Below are 22451 nucleotides of genomic sequence, written 5' to 3'. Positions count from 1 at the left end.
AAATATTACTCTGAACATATACACATTTTTCATATTTTTTAAAGTGAATGTAAAACTTCAAACAAAGCTACATATGAAAGCCTTAGATATAAGCTGTAACAGAACAAAAAATGAAAAAGTTTCATGAAGTACATATTAAGATATAATGTTTTAAAAATGTGTTCAAAAATCTGAAAGGTTTTACTAAAAGTTCTATCACTTTCAGAAAACTTATTCGAGCTCGCTTAAAATTTTACCAATGGAGCTTTAATATATTATTTATGGTTAGTCAAAATTTCAACGTTTTAGATTGACGCAGAAAAAAGTTATGAACATTTGAATAAAAAAAATAGTTTGACGAAAAAAATGCTGTACGGACAATTGTTTGATACACTGTATCTTCTGATTTTTTTCGGAGTGTATTTTTTTTCTTTTTTCAAAAACCATTTTTTTATTATTTTTGTTCAAAAATGGTTTTTGTATAAACGCAAAAACATTTTCCACTACGAAAAAAATCAGGAGATACCCTGATCCTATCTCTAAATGCGAATGCAAACCGATTTTGAAAGTACAGCTTCGTAATTGATTAAAAAAAACAGACCAATGTGGTACTGCATCCAGTTTAACTATAAGTGTTGACCCTCATTTGGGACTGTTCATAAAACACGCTTTCTTTCTGGAGAAATGGTTAGATTGGAAGCTAGCTCAATTTACTAATGGGCTGCGACAGTGATTTTCCCAAAAAAATCTTCAACCATTTTTATATTTATTCAACTATGTATTTCTTGTTACAGAAATTTTGCTTAAGTTCTTACAAGTAACTCAACAAATAATTTGAAAATTCTCAGAGGGACAACCTTTTACAGGTTCTCCCACAATTTGTAAAAAAATGAAAAGAATTTGTTGAAGCACTCTTGAAAAGCTCTCTAGAAAACTTTATGAAAAAACTTGGCCTAATCTGATCAGAAGACAATACTTGAGTACCAAGACTCTATACCCAAATAATGCGACCTTATTATTAAACTTCATAGCTCTCGAAAACTTTGCCTATGGTATAACTTTTCTCACAGGCGTCGGATCACTTTGCGGTCTTCGACAAAGTTGTTTCGAATATAGTCAGTCACCTAGAACAATACCAAAAGGTTTTATAATTAAACGCTTACAGCGCCACCTAGCGGCAAAAATCGAAAACTTAAAACTTCTGCATACATTTGGCCACGTTTTCCCATACAAATTTCAAGCACTTTGAGCGCCCCCTTAGGCTTAATCGATTTTGCTCAAATTTTGAGCGTAGCTTCCCAAGTAACAATTTCTATTCCTTCTGCTCTTAGACACTGTTTATTAAGGTTTTGTCACGGATTTGGTAAACCCTTCTAGGTTTAATGAAGCAGTTAATGTCGTAAACAGTTTTAACAACACAAGCAACTTTAAAACAGTTTGTAGATATCTAGAAGTCATACGAATAAAACCTATTTGCTTGCTTTTTTGGCAAGCAATAATGTTATTGTAAACGAACTGTTAAGTACCTATTAAAACTTTATCTTAAAACTTCTTACGAAGCCGCTTGCACGTCTCAAATTATCGGTCTTAAAACCTGATACATTGCATAAAGTCACAATAAAGCAATCTTAAACCCTTTCGGAACTACCAGTGGAAGCATTAAAACTAACTTAAGAAGGTCACTGCTATACGATCTTCTCTTGAACAATAAATTTGATACGCTACACAAACGAAAAGATAATCAATGAAGCATAACTTGGGGTCATTATGATTGAAACCTACGTGATTGTAAAACCTCGGGCGGGCATGATCTTCCTGGCTAGGTGATCAAACCAGCTTCCTTCGCTAGAGTTTAATTGTAATCGGGGTATCCGAAGAAACTTGGATGGGTACATTTGTTCTAGATCTGGCACCACAGTTGTGCATTAATAATGACTCTATCGCGCCCAGCCGCAGTTGGCGGAAGATCAAATAAATAATACAATATACTCACTCACCAAGCACTCGAACAGCCTAAAAACACGAAACACCACCAAAAAACTCACGAAAATACCAAAGTTTTCGGTTTGTTTACATTTTTGAAGGCTGTCGATCAAGCGGAGTGTTCTTAAGAGCATTCAGTCCGAACACCAACTTCCCTTAAACTTAACAGCGTTTGTGTAGCGCACATAATTATGCGGTAAGGATAAGTAGGTGTTTGCTAGTCATTGCATCGTATTCATAAAGAACAACAACTCTAGAACATGTTCCTTTTATACTAACTGATCTTAAACCATCTTAAACAAAACCAGGAGGACTTAACTTGACGGCATCCATATTTTTCATTACGTTGATCAATTCTGACTTGCCAAGTTTGTGCGCCATGTTGATTTTTGGATTGCAAATTGACTTCATGGTTTTACAAGAGGAATTAAAATGGTTATTTTTCATTTGCCAAATACCTCAAAATGACGTGGCGCACCACCTTTTTTAGAAACAGTTCATTGCATTACACGGCCATTTTTTTTTTGGCATGGATTTTTTTTTTTGCCACAGCAACAGGGGTTTCCCCGTGAAAATTTGCAAATAAACATTATAGGCATGGACGACCGACATAATTTTCGTTCTTGCATTATTAATAATTTGCAATTTACTGCCAATTTATGAGATAATTTTATTTTCAGATTCAGTTTAATTCTTTGGTTTTAATCGTTCTTTTAGAATGTTGTACGAACTCTAAAATGGCATATTATTCTTCTTGCGAGCTACACAACAGATCTTATCTATGCTGTATAGTATACTACAAGAATATGTCACAAAACCAAGTAGCATGTATAACGTTTTAAGGATTGGTTTTAACAACCTCCTGTAGGGTGGGCCCTTTTGGGTTTTAAAGGGTTTTATTACGGGTTTATTAGAGCTGTTAAGATTTCTAAGCTTTAAAATTAGTTTTAACTCTTTGATTGTAACAACAGCTTGTACGCAATGAGAAAACTAAAAATGTTACTTGGGTTCTGGGAATCCAAAACAACCGATTCAGGGGGTAAGACTTGGCCTTTTTCAAAATTTTTGTTTTTCATATAAGTGTGGGCCACCCTACTGGTCATGGAAAAGCTCAGACTAAAAATTCTAGAGTGTACTGACAACTTCTTTGCTTCACCAATGTTGACCTCATGGTCAAATTTAGGTAAAAAATGGCCCTCACGCCACCGCCGAGCAAAATATAGTCGGCGCACAGGTCTAACCAAGACATGAAATCCACTTGGTGATAAAAAGAAGTAAAATATCAAAAAACTAATACAAAAATCAAGTACATATGCCTTAAACAAACGAATAACAACTCTAGATAAAATTTAAAAAAAAAACGAACGAATAACAACTGTGTTATTGATTCGATAGTGAACAAATTCGTTTTGTTATAGCTTAGTTATTATCGGTACAAGCTGTTTTTTTTTTTAAATTTTTCTTTGTTATTATTTTATACTATCGTTCTACGCGTCGTTCTGTTGTATGGAAAACCCGATGTGCATGGGACAATTATGCGTAGATTTGCAGCTACTAAGTTCATAAACATAACATGGTATGACTGTGCTATTTTTCTGATCAATATTCTCGTAATAATAACTGGGCATGAACGATTTCGAAAAGATTTGTTTTAGAAACTCCTCAGATAGGGTATGAGTGCCATAAGTATTCGCACGCTCCCAAATTCATCCTATTCGACTACAAGCGATTACGGCACCGATTGATTCCGTGTTTTTTGTTTTCACGCATGCTCACTTCAAACAAAAAACACAAGAATAAAATAAACAAAACAAACAGCGCTTCAATCCTTTGTTTTTCGTAGGATGATAATGAGATAATAAAGGAACCAATACCCTATTCTGAAAATTATCCCCTTGGGGAAAAATTGCTTCGACAATTGCTGTAAGAATTTCTATCCAAATTTTCTCAAGAATTGAGGATTGAATTGAATAAAAAAAACGAGGGATTCTTGAAAGGGTGGTTGGAAAAATCGATGAAAATACAAATACTGGTGTGAAATCTCGTAATGATAACTGGGCTGGAAATAATTAAAAGAGATTTCTAGGAAGAATGTTTTAAATTATATATAGGGTAGCGAACTACTTGGGCAGCGGCCGGTATTTTGGGTACTCTTCGCTATAGCTCAGTCAATTCCAAATCAATTGACTTGAAATTTTGTACACGGCTAGATACTGTACGTATCTCATCGCGTTCCAAAAATTGTGTCAATTGGTTTAAAACTGGCTGAGTTATAACAGAAAAGTGCCCAAAATAGGACCCCTGCTGAGATGGTTCCACTTCCCTATTTTGAATTATACGGAGAAGTTTTCTAGATAACCTACCATTGAGACCTCTTCAAAATGTCTTCAGTAATTAATTTAAGAATGCAAAGATCTCTCATGAACTGTTGTCAGTGTATTCTTTATAAGGTTAATAAGCAATTCTGTAGTAATTTTATAAGTGAACTTCTGGAGACAATTACCGGAAGTTTCAGCATTCCTATTCACACAGGCCTTTTTTGCAAAATATATCCAGGATATGTTTTCCCAAGTTCTTCTCCAAATTATTTTTTCACTCAAACTTTTTCTCTTATCTTCACTTTTCCATTATCCCGGGAGCGGTCGCGTCGTGTACTGGGTACGCGCACCATGAAAAATGCATACTTGTGGTACACAGCGTGAGCGTGGTGTCGTTGCAGGTAGTCAAAGACGCGACTGCTCGAGGGTTATCAACAAAACATATCTTCTTTTCATACTTTCTCAGTTATGTTAAATTGAAGATGAAAAGTGGTAAATTTAAGGACATCTTCCAACCATCTAAAAAAACAAGTAGAGATGTCGCAAATTTTGCGCTTCACAGACTTAGCCTGAACCCTTTATAAGAAAAAGTGAAAATTGACACTGTATAAATTTCACATACGCCTTTTGCGCTACCCCTAAACATCAACCGAAATGACTCATTTTTGCACAGCTTACCTATTTTTACCAGGCGATCGTATTCCGCTTGGGAATTCATATCCCAGATAGATTCTGCAAAAGAAGTTCAATCCCTCTGTGAGAATCTACTAGAGTGTCAGATAGAATTCCAAGAAAAAATATGCTTTTGAAGAAGAAGACTTTTTTTAGTTCCTTGAGGACACCAGGAAACATGCCTGGACATGTTTCAATAAGAATCTTTAGCGCATTTTTTTCTTCAAAACAAATTTACACAACAAATGTGACCTGTAGGTTGAACAAAAAATATATAAATATTGAAATCTTCAAACCAGAGCTTCAGGAATTTCAGCAGTTCCAAGCTTTATTTTTGCTTTTTATTAAATTTCTTAGAAATTTCAAAACCAATCCCTACCTTTTATAAACAAAAAAAAAACAAAAAAGTTTTGGAAAAACTTTCCAAATTCATTTTTGGAAATCTTTCGAATGATATCTTTGCAAAAAAAATTTCAGATGTGATGGCGGTGCGGCAATTTTAAGAATTAAAAAAAAAATCCAAAATTGGTTTTAAAACAAAACCCAAACGAATTTCTGGCAATATTTTGACAATGTTCTTGAAAAGAATATTAGAAATGACACCTGAGAGGATATTAAAAAGAAATGGAAAAAAATATTTATAAAAAATCAAAAATAGTTTTGAAAACAAAATCCTCAGTCAAGTGTAGAATTAGCATTTAAGTTAAAATACACGTTAATACAAACAAACAAAAAATCCTAAGCGATTTTCCGGGAATCTATTGAAGGAATTCTTAAAAATAATCTTAAAAAGTACTTAGGCAGCATCCATTTATTACGTAACGCTAAAATCGACATTTTTTACCCACCCCCCTCCCTCCCCCCACCGTAACGCTTTTTTGTATGAAAATCCTAAAATTTTTGTATGGACCGTGACGTTCGGCCATACTCCCCCCGCCCCCTAGAGCGTTACGTAATTTGTGGATGGCGCCTTATGATTGATCACTTATATACGTTGTTTAGGAGCTCGATTATGTTTCCTTCTTATTTATTTGATTGCTAAATCTCTCCTCTAATTTTTTTGTGAAGATAACATGGCACACTTTACACAAATGTTCAACTTTTACAGAAATTTACTTTGAACTGAAGTAAGCCCCTTAACAAAAGATTCGAACTAATTTCCAAAAACAGGCCAAAACTTTATGAATAAAATCCCAAGCGAATTTCCGGTGATCTTTCAAAGAAATTATTTTAAAAAAACCTCAAAAATAATGTCTGAGCGGGTATTTTAAAAATTTGCAAGATTTTATAGAAAAAAAAACAAAAATAGTTTTTGAAAAAAAACTTACACGGTTTTTTAGGAATCTTTAAATGAATTCTTAAAAATAATCACAAAAATGATACCTGAGCGGATATTTCAAAGATTCGAAAGAATTAAAAAAAATAATCCGAAATTGGTTCTTGAAACAAATATTCCAAAATGTTTTGAAGAAATTAAAAGAAGCTCAGAAATGATATCTGAGTAAATTCGAAAAGTCTAATTATTTCTAAAAAAAATCGAAAGTTTTGAAAAACACTTAGAAGGTGTCGTCTTGAAATCTCAAGAGGAATGGAAAACGCTAGTTTTTGTTTTTATTATTCCCCACGTTTTTGATCCATTAAAGACCTTTTCAAGAGAACAATCTTTTTGTACCTTTGGAAAAGGTTCCAAACCGTTCCGTCAGGAATAATTAAAAAAAACTAGTATTTTCCATTCTCCTTAAGACTGCGGGGTACCTACATAATCTCAGTCGCATTGCCGATGAAAAAAAAACAATCTCAAACGGATGTCTGGAAATCTTTTGAAAAAGAGATCCTCAAGAGTGATGCCTGAGCAGGCATTTTAAAAATATTCGACTAAAAAACCTGAGGGGAAACCTGGATGATTTGCTGAAACTCTTGAATGTGAGAACTTCAGGAGGGCTCTCTGTAAAATACTGGTGACCAGGGATGTCATATATACAAACTTATCTATATTACACAAATTTTTGAGCATCCGTACAGATTTTATTTTATATAAAAAACAGATTTTTCAGCAAAAGGGTCTATTTTATTTTTGTAAGGGATACAGATTATTCAAGCAAATTTTGCATGGGGTACAGATTATTGAAAAATGTGATACAGATTTTTCAAAAAAATCATCGGGCATCCAAAAATACTTTTAAAAAACAACCTTAACAAAGTACAGCAAATCTTTTAAAGAAATGTTTAAAGAGAACCTCAGAAATGATACCTGAGTGGGTATTTTAAAGATTCGAAAAAAAAAAAAAATATATATATATATATATAAAGACTCAAAAATAGTTTTTTTTTGAAAAAGGACGTAAACGATTTTCTGGGAATCTTTTGAAGGGTTACTTAAAATTAATCTGGAAAATGCTTATGACTTATCACTGGTGAACGATGTGTAGAGGCTTAATTAAATGTCCTTTTCATTCATTTTGTAGCTAGAAAAATCAGAAGATGGATTTTTTATGAGGATAAACAACATGACACACTTTACATATATGTTCAACTTTTACAGAGATTTGTCCTGGACTGAAGCTATAATTTCCTAAAAGTATGTCGATGAAAGCCCCGCAAGTAATTATTTTTCTATTTGTTTACTTATGAGAATTTTAGCTTTAGGCAAATCCTAGATGTAACCGCCGAAAGAAAGCGTGGCCTAGTAAGTTTGCGATTTTTTTTTGTTTTTGAAAAATCCTTCATAGTTTTCTGGTACATTTCGTCGTATATTGGTCATTTAGAAACTTCTGATAGTGTTCTTTGAGAAAGTCTTGCAATATTCTTAGAGAAGTTCCATATAAAGTTTCTGGAAAACAAACTAAATTCTTTAAATACCTGCTAAACAAAATAAAAAAAAATCGTAGTGGTACAATTGAGAGATTCAAAGCAACGCACAATAAAACATTATAGTTTCTTCCAGCAAATTTTGAGAATACATGGCCATCAAAATTGCTGTCCAAATTTCTAAATAGCTTCTTGGCGGTATACTTGATTAGGGGAGACTGAGGAGACTTGATCCCTGGGGAGACTTATTCCCCCCATATTTGCTCGGAATCAAAAACATTTCTCTTCTAGCATAATTTTTCCAAAACTACTCCTGGACAAACGACTATGTTTTGGCTACAAGTGATTTCGATTGTACAGTGCATTATTTTTAACGGCTGATGGTTTGTTTTCAATCCTTCAGAAATCTTTTAGGCGATTCCGAAAAATCTCAATAACTTTGTGAAAATTGAACCAAATCGTGTCAAAATTTCACAGCACATAGTTTGAATAAAATACTTTCAAACTTATTTATCCAAATAAGGCTGTTGTTAACATATTTTAATTAATTCAGCTTAGTATTCACAACAGTGACATGGGAGACTTGGTCCCTCGAGGATTACACACACATTATACATGTGAAAAATAAAATTCTATTCGGAAGCCTCTATTTACTTGGAACTCTAGTCTATTCAACGATAAAATGTGTCAGATAATTATAACTTCAGTACAAACCAAGAAAAGGGGGATCAAGTTTCCCCATTTTGAAAACACGGCATATCCATTAAAATTTAAGGAAATATTACAATTTCAAACACTCCATATTCACCGAAAATACAAGAAAACTCGAAAAGAAAATGAATAGGAAGACTTTGGAATTATTTTCCCTTTAAATAAACCATGTGCTCAAAGGGGTATCAAGTGTCACCCATTTTTGAAAAATACATATAAGACATGCCTCCATAAAAACACAGTTTTGAAAACTTTAACAATAATTTAAAGGCCTTCTGTTGTGTATTAACTTGCAATAGATGTTTACCTGCCATTTTGTACGGAAATCGAATCGAGTTTTTTGTTTTTTTCTTAAAATTTCAGGTAAATTAAGAAAAAGGGATCAAGTCTCTCCAGTCTCCCCCACTGGCGGAAGTCCTTATGATAGATGTTACGAACGCGACGCGTGAAGTACATTAATTTCTAACAACTAGAGCACACTAATTCCAATCATTTCCTACATCTAGCATTAAGCAAATCGCTTGTAATAATCTAACGCAAAAGCTTGTATAATAATCGTAGAAGTAACGTTTTGTGAATCGTGTTGGTCACATATTCATGACAACCAGTGTAAATTGCAATATGCAAAATCAATTAGATCGAATTAAAAACGAGCGACCTTTCACACAACGTTGTATACGATATGCTACGATAGCGCAGCATCGAGGATGACTGATCAAGAACGGAACAAACTGCGCGTGCGTAGTAATCGATTAGCCCGGAACGCATACTCATAGCATGCGTGGGGATGAATCATTCTAATTCATATTAGAAACGATATCATATTCAAGTATGTTCACGGTTTCACAGCGTAAATGCGCAAGCGCGGTATGGAATTTCACCATCGGATTTAATGTTGCGCAATCGGATAGCACTTACACATAAGCATGATATATAATTACGCAATATTGTGAAATTCATTAAACTAGAATACAAGCTACGCCATTTGTAATTGTTAGTTCCAGACATGCACCGATAGGATATAAAATTGTAATCAATTATCTATGCTCACAACTAACGTAAAGTCAAGAACACAACCCCAATGTATTGTAATGGTCAAAGTACCAGAAAAGGTTTTGATCAGGGATTAATTATTTGTTAGCAAAACTTGTTGGAAAGATTCATTGCAGGATTGTATGTATACAAGTTAGAATTTTGATGAATCATGAGTTAATTAATGATGTAAAGAGGGTGAGCATAGTTTCTGGACGATACACATATAATTAATATGCTTTACGTAGGAATCAGGAAAAGACATGTAAAAAGAGGGTGCGAATAATGTCTGGACGATAGTATAAAAAGCGATCGAACAATAAAGACGGTAGCAGTTTTGCCTTGTACGTCACAAGCTACAGAACGCTCATTCACTTGCTACTCGAAATCCTTCTTACCAAGCACTTTGAGAAGCTTAATCTTTTCTAATCCCTCCTATTACCCAAGCCTTCGAATGCGAAAGGAGTTGGCTGGAGCTTGATTGGAAAATTTAAGTCTTTGAAAAGAGTTACTTAGTATTTAGAATCGAGGAGTCTAAATCATACTGAATCGATCAAACTTTTTCCACTCTGGCACGCTACGGTTCCGAATGCGAGTAACTTTGGCAAGAGTCTGAAAAGGCCAGTTTGACACCGATTCAAGTGTGGGCAAGCATTTATTTTCTCACTCTGGTACGCCACGGTTCCGAATGCGAGTAACTTTGGCATGGGTCTAGAAAAATATAAATGCATTGCGATCAACTTTTCCTCATCCGACTAAGTCACGTCTTCGAATGCGAAAGAATTTGACCGGATCTAGGAAGGCCAGTTGATCGCTCCCACATTCGATTTGGACCAATCGATTCTAATTATCTACCACTCAATCCTCCGAGTATCAGTAAGTAGTTTCGGTCGTCGACAGTTCAGTTCAGTGCGTTTCTCTTGCCTGTTGATCGGCACACGCGGAATCGAATACCGTCTCCCTTCGCAACGGTAAGTGCCCCGTCGTCAACAATAGAAATCCCAAAAAAAGTGAAACGAGAAGTTTTGTGAAAATGTCGGTGCATTTCCTTGCAAAATGAAGAAATATCATGAGGAAAATCTTGGATAAATGAAACTGGAGAATTTTTCGAAATCCTTGGACAAATTCCAAGTTTTGAACCTTGTTTGAACTTTTTGAATTATTTTCTAGCCGGAATTTTTTGGTCAATAAATCAAACTTTAAAGGATAATCAACCGCAACCGTGTACGTTCGTGAGGAATATCTTGGGAAAGTGAAGATATTTTTCTTATTCCAAATCTCGAGTAACAATGTTGAAAAAAAAAAAAACTAAATACAAGCTTACTTTGAACTTTATAAATTATTTTCTCCAGGAAATGAAGACATAAATCTCGGAATATTTCCTGGTAGATTTTTTTTTCTGATAAATTACTACGGTCTGTAGTGGATAGTAAAATCAAAGGGATAATCGTCAGGAATTTCCATTCACTGTGTGGATAAATCTAGGAAAGTTATTAGATAAACTACTACTGGAATAAAGGCGAACTGTTAAAATTCTTAAAATAGATACTGGAGAATAGTCTGCAAGATTGCAACATTTTCTTATGTCAACATTGGAAATAATCTGGTGGAAATCATGCAGAATTAGATGGTGGTGTCCCTGAAAGAATTCTTTGCTGTGCTCATGGCAGATTTTTTGTGAAGCTTTTGGTGGTAAAATCGTCTTTGCGAGAGTGCTTGAATAAATTTTAAATAAATTATTGGAGGAATAAAAAAATAATCAAGATGATTCGGAAGATTTTTCAAAAGTTTTGTTGTTAATTTCCATATGAGTTAAAGAGTTCTAACACAAAACATTTCACCAAGCAAACATTTCAGTGATTCCTTTAACCCTCTAATGTCCAAGGTTGTGCACGGTTTAAGTATTTTTGTGTTTTTTTCTTACCAGGGTAATCAAAACTTTTATGTTTTCTAGTTACTAGCTACTGTTATGCATATCTCAGAATGGATGTTTTGTTTTTACAACAAACATATTTACATTTTTTTTAAACCGCCGCTAGGATCACAGTCATCATTCTCCATAAAATTACAGTCAACGAGTTCAAAGGAGTTGAAGGATTAAAATTTTCCTTGAAAAATTGCAAAAATCAAAATATTTCAACAATTATAAAAAAAAAGATCAAAATGTATTCATCTCAAAAAATCGGTAACCCAAATAGGTTCTACAAAAATATATAATAGTGTTTAAATTTTCAAATAAAAATAGGAAAAATCACAAAATTTCAAATATAAAAGAATCGCCGTCCAAAACATGTTTAAATCGACTTCAGATGAAAAGGTCTGATATTTAGACCAAAATCAAAAATGAGGGTACAAAATATAAGAATTAGAAATTCCTAAAGGTTTCAATTAGACAGTCATTCAGAAATTGGTTCTGGGTCTGCATCAAAAACGTCACCAGCAAATCGGCAGAGAATTCAATTATAAATTATTCAAGTAATTCTGATATAGTACATTTTATGCGAATGACTTTAGCAATACTTCTAACTTTATAAGCAATCCTTCTAAGAATCCTAATTAGGACACATGTTTCTTCTAAAATTCGCCTAGACTTTCTGTCATAAATTCCAACAAATTCGTTGGATCTTATGCGTTGTGGTAAGAGTTAATCTCGAGTGACATATTCCAGTAGATTCGATGAGGTTCTAGACACCATCATAAATTCAGGATGAAATCACCTTGATTTTATAACGGTTCTAAAAATCTTTCGAAAACAAATTGGTCATGAAAATTGTGTTAGGCACGCCGTATGAATAATAAAATATTTAAGTGGAACAGTCAGAGTATTGATGTAGTTTTTATCCTCATATGAACAAGGTGGTATTTTGAATTCAGTTTGATTTCCCTTTCGCCAAAATCGTAAATCGTTATGTGGCTTAGTTGGTAAAATCAGCCGGACAAGCAACACGGACTTGTGGGTTCAAATCCCATCAGAACCAAGTTATATTTTTTCCCAGATTTATCTCTCAATTTGACAATAAAACGTACACTATGCCTTCCAATACTTCAAGTTTCAAGCCTGTTCCAGACACAATCAGACGTGTACGCCGGAAAATAGTATTAAATATGATTCCATCTAGAGATCTTACAGAGAGTTTATCCAGAGATTTCCCCAAGGATTTCTCTAAGAGTTCCGCCAGGGATTCAATAGCGCAGATAGCATCCAGAAAGCCGAAATGTCGGACAAAGCAAAATAGACTGTTTATATAGTACAAGACCGATAGAGCCAGTTTTAAGAAAGTAACATATTAACAGCCGCACTCATAACAGCACAATTTATGCCAAAATAGATGCATTCCTTCAACTTTTGGTTCCATTTTTTTTTATTTATTAAGGTAAATGTCGATTTTCTCTTATGTCACCCCCACCCTCGGAATTTTTTTGTCGGAATTCGACATTTTGAGGAGGGACACAAATAAATTATTTAAGATATTTAAAAATTTAAAAATGAAATTTGAGTCGTCGAGAAAATATCTTAACAAATCCGACGAGTTTGACAATTTTGCCTAATTGATTGGGTAATTTTTCATCAAAAACATTTATTTTTATCAGACCCCCCCCCCCTTGACGAGTCAACGGGCAAAGTGACAAAAGAAGAAAATGAAATTTGTTCCGGCCTAATAGATCAATATTTTCAAAATCGTTTTTAATACACAGTAAGAGGAAGGATCAAGGTATCTTTTGTTTTTCAGTTTTCGAAACTATTTTTAAACGAAATTTCGATAAAAGGGCAGAGAGGTGGGGCTGGCTCACCGACACTTCCGGTCCGCTTTAGTGCTTTATGCATCATTGTGGCCAGGTGTTGCTCTAGTTTTTCCAACTGTATTGTAAAGCATGAGCGGTGATCCTTGGCATTCTTGTGTAAATTGGGGCAGGTACTCGAAATGTTGATCGATCACCGATTATTGCTGGCAGATGCAGTGGAAAGTTTGTCTTAATACGTATCAATCGTCTCTGACAAACGAGAAAAACTGACTTCACTGATTACCTGTCTCTGAGCCAAATTTGGTATAGAGTCTTCAGTCTCCGATTAATCGCTTCATGTTTGATGAAGGTTTTTAATCCAATGGGTTACATAGCCGCTATCCGAATGAAGAGAGTAATGTTCCGCGTAATATATCACAAATCGAGAGGTACGGTACATTACGTGGAGCGGATGTACTGAATTGGGTACCAGACCAAGTCCCTGCTGGGTGGCGCTAAATAGGTGAGCCATAGACAATAGAATCGTCAATGTCGTAGGGCATAGTATGTGACTATTGTCGAAACAACACTATTTTTGATCATTGTCCAACGAAGCGTATAACTATGTTAGGGTCAAGATTAGGACTATTGTTGGTCATTGTCCACTAAGCGCATAACTATGTTAGGGTCAAGATTTGGATGAAATCATTGGTAAAATATAATAACACTTTTTAGTTTGTGTAGTTAGTTGAACTAGTGTTAACTTTTTATTGGGACATTTTCTGTAGGTTTATTCTGGATTACAATGCATTAGCTGCCCTTTAACTGAATTATTTTATAACAGAAAACAACATTATTCCTTCTTGATAAAAGATGTATGGACATAGAATTGCCAAACTATGCATCTGATCAGATATTTTTCCGGTATTAAATTTGGGGTAATGTGGGAGATCAGGGTTTCTAATTCTGTGTAGGACTTGTTAAAACGGGATGCCTGATATGTACTGCGGACAAATGGGCTGGAAGTACTGGGCAATCACAATTACTGTCGTACTAATCATATTAAATGCATGCTTTTCTAATTACATCCCGAACGTCGCCAACCGGCAAAGAGGACATGATGAAAAAACGCGAGATGGCCCTAACAGAAGCGATGAAAATGGTGCAACGATATGGAAACAAAATAGATGAGAAATTATCGACCAAATCATAATCTATGAACATATCGCTAATGTTCTTTATCATTCTTTCTTTTTCTCGTTTCAGCAACAAAATCGAAACCTCTCTACTATCTCTTCATTTTCAACCACTTCCCACATCTTCCTATATCCTCTACCCCATCTATTTAATGTATCTGACACTTGTTGGGACTGGTAACGCCAGCGCCTGCCTGTGGAAGATCCCGGTGTGCTAATTCGGTGTAGGACATGTTAACGGGGGAGGCTTAGTAGGTCCACATCTGCCTAGAAGCAGATGGGCTGACAGTTGTCGGCCTGGGTGTGGACTGAGCAATCACAATTACAATTACAATTACAAATTTCGATAAGAGGGCAGAGATCAAGGTAGGTATCTCCTGATTTGATTCCCTGGTTTCGAAACACCATTTTTATCAAAATTTCTTGACTTGAAAATCTTTACTCAAGTCAAGTTTTTCAAGTCAAGAAATTTTGATAAAAATGTTTTTTTGGAAACCAAGGAAAAAATCAGGAGATACCTACCTTGATTGCTGCTCTACAAAAGCATGGAAACCGGTTTTGAAAATATTGATCTGTTATTAAATAAAAAAAGAAAAAAAAATGCATCCAGTTTCGCCTTAAGCTGTGCTGGGTGTGTGCAACTGGAAATCTATTACTTTCGTAAAACTGACTCTATCAGTCTTGGACTATTCAAAATGGTCTGTTTTGCTATGTCCGACGTTTCGACTCTTTTATTAGGCCTTTTGCAAGGGGATAACTGATAATTTTCCAGGCAGCAGTCTTTCTAAATAACAAGTCCCATAAGTTTAGTAAAGTATAAACCTAGATAAGTATAAACGCCAAACAAAGAGTTTCGTTGCATTCTGAAAGGAAACTATCACTCGTTGCCTACCTTCAGGAGTACATTTCACAAAACCTAAAACCGCACTTTTATCGACTTGCTACGAACGAATCACTCCAAAGCCCACCCGCTACACACGGATCCAAAACAGGTTTCTCGTGCATGAAATCACTTTATCTTCCCACTTCAGGAGCGGCTGCCACTGCTGCTGGCCAACCAGCCACCCGCTTCTTCACCGTTTCTTCTTCTGCTTCGCTTCTTTTTTGACCCCTACCAGAAGAAGGGCCTTCTACCAAACAATCACTTCTTCTTCTTCTTCTTTTTCTACTTGTGTTTGGTCTTCTTCACCGTACCGCGCCAGGGCCTGATTAACCACCACTCACTATTGCTGCTGCTGGCCACTTGGGGAACAAGAATAACCGTTTCGGGGTGTGTGAATTAAATTATCTGGAAAGCGTTAACCGCGCTCGCGAGCACCTGGATGTGTTTAACGCACGCGCAACTCCCCGTAGCTTCGTACCTATAAGGCCGATCTCGATCGTGTCCGCAGAGAAATGGGAAAGCAAACGAACGAACGCGCGTCGCCTAGGCCGTTCCGACGATGACTGATGATGGTCCCACGGGACGGGAGGATTCGTGATGCTCTCGATTCGCTCGTTTGTCCTCTCTGTGCTCTCGCTTCGTTCTCAGTTAGTTGATCCCCGTACCGGGCGGAGTTCGTAGTCCCCGCCGCAACCTGCAGCCAGGTTCACGGATGATTTCGGGTTCAAACCTTTTCTTTTTCGTCTGTTGTTTGCTTTCTCACTTTTCACTCCTCACACTCGCACTTTTAATTTGTCTTCGGTCCGTTTTGGGCCGGGAAGTTGACTGCACGCAGCCCGACCCGAGCAAAACGAAGATGGGTTCGTAATTATGCGCCGCCAACAACGATTCTACAATCGGCCCTATTGTAGTCAAGTCACTGATCCAGGGGGTGTTTGTCCAATAACAACAACCTCGAGAGGGGTTGAGGGGAGCACTCCAAACACCTTTCTGTTGAAATAGCTGAAACACTGCAATCAGCAGCAGCCCAAAACTCAATCAACCGAATTGACGATGAGTGTTTTGGGTCATTTCACCCTTGACGCGACGACGTTGAGAATGACGTGCTGAACGGGGTCTCCCAACTGTATCGGTTGTAATTGCGATGATGTGTGATGTGGATGGCATCAATTACTGGCGCGAGCTCAAACGACGTTTCAACGAACCCACGATGATCTGCAGAAGACAAGGAGGTGTTTGTTGTTATACATAGACAAGTGTTCAAATAAAGTGTGTTTGGGGAAATCCACTTTGGGGAGGCGCAACAACAATCGCCAACCAACAACCAACAACGACTGTTGTTATCATTTGTGTACCCAGTGCATTCCAGAGCAGTTTGAAGAAATGGATACGCGAGAGAGTTCGCTGTTACGAAAACTCGTGGTGGCGTAAATAGTGTCCCATTGATCTCTTACAGGTGATGATAAGGCAGAAAGGCGAAACTGGTTTCGTCCAGTGAACCAAAAGTAATGAGTTGAGAGATTTGATTATAAATAGCAATATTAATTGGAAAGCCTCATGTAATAAATTATCTAATGAATGCATCGTAAATAATATTTCAAGGTCATCAAGGAATTCCGTTTAACGCCTAAAGGTAGAAAATTTTATTAGGAATTATACAGGGTGGCAACGTGAAAGTGATACACTAGTTTAGGAGCCATACGTTGCCATTCATGTTATTCCATTGAAAACAAGTGTGCTTGGGGAAACGGGATCTTAGATATGGGGTTTTTAAGATACAAAGGATTCACGTATTGACTCAGAAGAATATTTCCGACAGGGTTGCCAGATCTCGCGTTCTGCTCAAAACGCACGCTACTCAAAACATTTTTTTTTCGGACGAAAATTTTTTACTTTGGAAGCGTCTCTGAATAAACAAAATGATCGTGTGTATACAGCAAGTCTTCGTGAAATTCTTGCCGATAAATGAGAGGTTCAACGATATCGAAGTGCGGCAGCGGTGATGGTTTGGGGCGCCATATCAACAAAAGGCCAATTACCATTGTTGTCCATCGATAGGGGCATAATAATCAACAAAGAGTACTTTTTACAACACGTCATCAAAGATCACCTATTCCCCAGTGCCAAGAAACTGTTTGGAAAAGATAGTTTTTGTTTCCAGCAGGACTCAGTACCGACGCATGAGGCAGTAGTTGTTGAACAGTGATGCAAGCTAAATTTACCCTGCTTCATCAGCTCATCGGAATAGCTGGTTTCGTCTCCCGATTTGAACCCACTGGACTTTTGTACATGGGAATACATGCTATAGCCTATAGGGAACCTGGGCGACACGAAGAACTTGGTTTTGGATACCTTTAAAAACCGTTTGGTAAAAATTTGGGATGAAATGCCGGACGAAGAGGTGCGTGCGACTTGTAATAACTTCGACGTAATTCAAAACAAAGGGGAATGATTCTAATTGAACTGAATACTTTGTAAGTTTAATAGTTTGTTGTGTTATTAAAAGTGAATTTACAGAAAAATATAATCCTGTTTGAATTTTGCATCAGTTTTCGAGTGTATCATTTCTACGTTGCCACCCTGTAGTATTATCTTCTTGAAATTGTAATAAATGGATGCTGTCTAGTGCATCTAGTCGCGATACGAACCACAGTTAACAATCGTTTTATATCCGTGAATTTCATGGCATTTCGTAGCAAAATAAAAACAGGCTATGAAATACCATTAGTGAACATGCTGATTCAATTATAAATGCTAGTTTGAACATTTGATTAGGTGAGTCTTTGCAATCTTTAATCATCAAACCAACAATCTGCAACTGCACTTTTCTGCTATAACTCAGCCAATTCTGAATCAATTGACATAATTTTTTGAACGCGATGAGATACATATCTAGCCGTGTACAAAATTTCAAGTCAATTGGTTAATTGATTGATTGATTTGTCTTTATTTAAGAGACTTTTAGCCCTTGGCAGGTTCGTCTCTCGTCAATTGGTTTAGAATTGACTGAGTTATAGCAAAGAGTGTCCAAAATACCGGCCGCTACCCAAGTGGTTCGCTACCCTACATGAGATCATAACTAAAACGATTATAACCTTTTTTATGGGCAGATTGCGAAGCTATTTTCCTTTTCAGAAATAAAATACCATGACGCTTAGCCATTGTATCATGACACTAAGTCATGCAACCATAGAGCCGAGTCATGAAATCATGACTCTGATTCTGGTAAACATGACTCCGAGTCGTAAAACCATGAGTCAAAACAACAGATTATGGCGCCGCTAAACGTTACTAAAACATTTCCTTGATGATCGCAATGTTTAAGCAAGTTAAGAATGAGTAGTCCACCATCAGCATAGGTAGTCATCTTGGATATGCCACTCGAAACTTCAAAGTGGTAAATCCCAGCTATCAAAGCGAATATTTGGATGGAAAAGTATATTTGCTCACTAGCAACGGGTGTGATGATACTTTTTCGGCTGCGTGGCTGCAGAATGACCCGTTTTTTATTACTTCAAAAACGCGAGGCAAATGAACATTGAAAGCAAGAAGTCCATGATTCCCACGGCAGCTCGGTGATGCATCATGTCACCTTAATATTAACGCTGCTTTTAGCGAATCCCCCTGCTAGGGCAATTAGTCAATAGTGTGTTATACGGTTAGTACTGCAACTCTCGCTAATTACACTAATTTACAGCTTTTTGAACTCGGTAAGCTGATGCCCTGAGTTTGAAAACGTGAAAAAAAATCAAATCTGACTATACATGTCAATAATTGTTCCTTCGTGATTGATCTGAGCTGGTACCATTTACCGAGCAGGAGAAAATAGCTGAAGAATAACTAACTCAGGTATGGAAAACCGAATACCTACAACCTGAATGAGGTATTAAGTAGCCCTGCATAAGAGGTAAAATACCTAAAATAATAACTGGTGTATATTCTATGCATAACAAGTGAATAATGACATCAGGTATGGAAATACCTAAATAATAATCGGAGATTTTTCCATACAAATAGCGATTTTTCCATAATTGAATAATACCTCAATCAGTCCTCAACACCAAACCAATAACTCGTTAAGGTATTTCATCAATACCTACAAAATACCAAAATAAATCCCGAGCAGGAATGAATAACTGCCACATAACTGGAGCATACCAAAGTCAGGTATCATACCAATACAAGGTATTGGTCGGTTATCCAGGTATTGAAAATAACTTATTTTGGTATTTTGTAGGTATTGATAAAATACCTCTACGAGTTATTGGTTTGATGTTGAGGACTGCTTGAGGTATTATTCAATTATGGAAAAAACGCTATTTGTATAGGAAAATTGCCGATTATTATTTAGGTATTGCAATACCTGATGTAATTATTCACTAGTTATGCACAGAATACACTCCAGTTATTATTTGAGGTATTTTACCTCTTATGCAGGGCTAGTTAATAACTCATTCAGGTTGTAGGTATTGGGTTTTCCATACCTGAGTTTGTTATTCTTCAGCTATTTTCTCCTGCTCGGGTTGCACTGAGATCCAAATGAATAAGGACTGGGACACTCCACTTATTCTCAAAGTGCAATTTCAGCAGCTCATATATTTTTGATCATTAACGGCGCCGGCCACGTCCTTATAGTCAGTTGGGAAGGGAAAGGAATGTTAGAGTGTGCTGGTTGTTGCTACTAAAGACCGAGAGCACCTCTGCATCCCCACAACCAGTACGGAATGGGGTATTTGTTAGACGGAAAGGATGGGAGATCTGGGAGTCACCGTTGGGTCGGTGATGCGATCCATGGATAGGGGTTATTTATTGTGTTCGTGATAGATTGTGTGGTGAATAAGGTGAATAAGGTCAAGCGGCACAGCACGCTTTGGTTGCATAACTTGTAGGCGTTATATATACACTGTGCTTTGAGTAGAAGTTGGAAGGGAGGGAAACGACTTATTTTCAATTCGTTTCTGGTTCTAGTGATGGCTATGAACATATGAATACATGAGTTGTATATGTAAAGAAGAGAGAGCGAGAGAAAGTGGATAGAAAGAAAAAAAGTAGGATGAAAGGGACGGGCCAGGGATTGAACCCATGACCTTCTGCACACGAATCAGAAGCGGTAGCCACTAGACCACCAAGCCCGTCTTCTACTAACAAAAATTTACAAATCTATAAATTTATTGGTGACGAAATGTGAACATATTTGCAACACCAAAAGGAATTCCTGGTGGAACTATCTCAGGAATTTCCGGTATTTTTATTTGGAATCTCCAGTGTTTATGGAATTTCTCGAATACTATCATACACCCGGAATTGATAATGCTATCTTGCCGTAGTTCTGCAGAATGACGTAGGTGACATTGACAATTTTGGCACCATTTTAGTTATTATTTACCCAACAATCTATCGGTAATTTTTTTATTTTATTTTTTTTCGTAGATGCTAGATAATGACAAAATCTTGCATTACAATATGGCCGATATATCATAGTTTTATTATTTTGAATAGCGCTTTTGTAGCAGAAAGAAAATTGAAGTAACACCACTGGGGTTTCTCCGGTGGTTACTCCAGTGCCCTAAAAATAACGAGATCATCATTTGTTCATTTTTATACCAGACCATTACAGTGACGGTAAATGATAAAAATTGAGCCGACGAAAGCCTACAATTGTTGTAAAAATCTGAGAGCACTAAAGTATGAATTTCTCCGGTGACCACGTGGAACCAATACGGCTATTCGTTTGGGCCCCTAAAACCATAGCTGTAAAGGCATTCAGCATGACCATGCTGAGGGTGACGGGTTCGATTTACGGTCGGCCTAGGAACTTTTCGTACGGGAAATTACCTTAACTTCCTTGGGCATCGAGTATCTTCGTGCCTGCTATACGATATACATACGTTAAATAATCATTGGCAGAGAAAACTTTCAGAAAATACCTGTAAAAGTGCTGTTAAAACACTTAAGCTGAGAAGCAGCCTTTTTCCAGTAAGGATGTTATGCCAAGAAGAAGAAGATGACTATCAATCTCTTTGTGTATCACAAGAATAACAGACATGAAAATCTACGAATGCTGAACCATGTTTGGAGCGAAAACTCTACAAAGTTCATTGTCGTTACCCAATTGACCAGCTTCCGGAATCCCTGTAACCGGTTCCGCATTGACCAGAACCTTTTATAAATGGCCCTAAACAATATTTTTCTCATTCCAGTGAAGTGTGCAGAAAAGTCATGCAATGAAATACATAAAATGAAAAACATTTGTGGATTTTCAAGCACATAGCAACGATGAAAACAAATATTTCGGATGATCCGGATTTCCGGAACCGGTTCTCAAGAAATAGTTGATATTAATGTTCATAATCAAAGTCCACGTGAATACCTTTCCAACGATTCTTGGACGGTCCTGATTACTTGTTTGGTTGCAAAGTTATAGCTTGCCAAAGTTAGGGTCCCTAAAGCGGCATTTTTCAGTTGAAGCAGGTTCCCGGTGGCCACAGTGGCCAAATACGGATTTCTCCGGTGGTTCTTAAAACTAGACATGTGCCGCTTTTATTTGAGCTAGAGAGATCCGAAATCGGATAATCCACTGATTTTTGAAAGCTGTCCAAAGTTTGGGGTAAAAAATGACCCCAGGGTCTTATTTGTAACTTTTTTATGGGAGCGCCTCTAGGGGTCGTTCAATGCTTTTGATTTTTGAGAAAGGATAACTTCCGCGAAAAAATAATTGTCAGAAAATTTCAGATTGCTAGGATTAACAAAAGCTACAGAGAATTGAAATTTGAAAAGGGTCAAAAAACACTCCATGATCTTACTAAGGTTATTAAAAATGTTTGAGCCAAAATCAGTCAAATTTTTGCCTCTTCCAATCACCGTAGAAATAATCCTTACCAGCTTGAAGTCTGAAGATTTGAATTTTAATATGTACAACTCAAATTCGACAAAAAGGTCAGCATCTGGATTCCTCAATTCGCGCTTCTTTTATCTCTATACTTAAAATATTTTTTTGTACTATTTTATAGTATTTTGATTTTTTTTTACGTTTTCAGCAACGGTTCAATAAGTTTCATTATGTCACCCCGAAAAAAAATCTTTCATTACTTTAAAAACATTCAAAAACGACCGAAAGTTATTTAAGTTTCAAAATAGGAAACGGTA

At 36.4% G+C, this 22451-nt stretch overlaps 1 protein-coding gene and 1 long non-coding RNA gene across 6 annotated transcripts in view; one reads left to right on the top strand and one right to left on the bottom strand.

The window, feature by feature from the left end:
• The window catches only part of LOC134287729 (uncharacterized), a 473313-nt gene extending 463202 nt beyond the window's left edge, over positions 1-10111 (top strand). The window contains exon 2 of the long non-coding RNA XR_009997483.1: positions 8899-10111. This is a non-coding gene — a long non-coding RNA (uncharacterized LOC134287729). The remainder of the gene's footprint in view (positions 1-8898) is intronic.
• Positions 1-22451, bottom strand: part of LOC109423693 (tyrosine-protein kinase Btk) — a 471634-nt gene that overhangs the window by 199467 nt on the left and 249716 nt on the right. Inside the window, exon 2 of one of the 5 annotated variants that reach the window (XM_062850403.1) lies at positions 15315-16520. The exons of the other annotated variants lie outside the window; for them this stretch is intronic. The gene's annotated coding sequence lies outside the window, so the exon portion shown is untranslated. The remainder of the gene's footprint in view (positions 1-15314; positions 16521-22451) is intronic. 5 annotated transcript variants of the gene reach the window in all.

This window comes from Aedes albopictus, chromosome 2 (assembly GCF_035046485.1).
Source record: "Aedes albopictus strain Foshan chromosome 2, AalbF5, whole genome shotgun sequence".
Taxonomy (NCBI): Eukaryota; Metazoa; Arthropoda; class Insecta; order Diptera; family Culicidae; genus Aedes; species Aedes albopictus.
The sequence above is the reverse complement of the archived record's forward strand: the minus strand, read 5'-3'. Positions and strand labels throughout refer to the sequence as shown.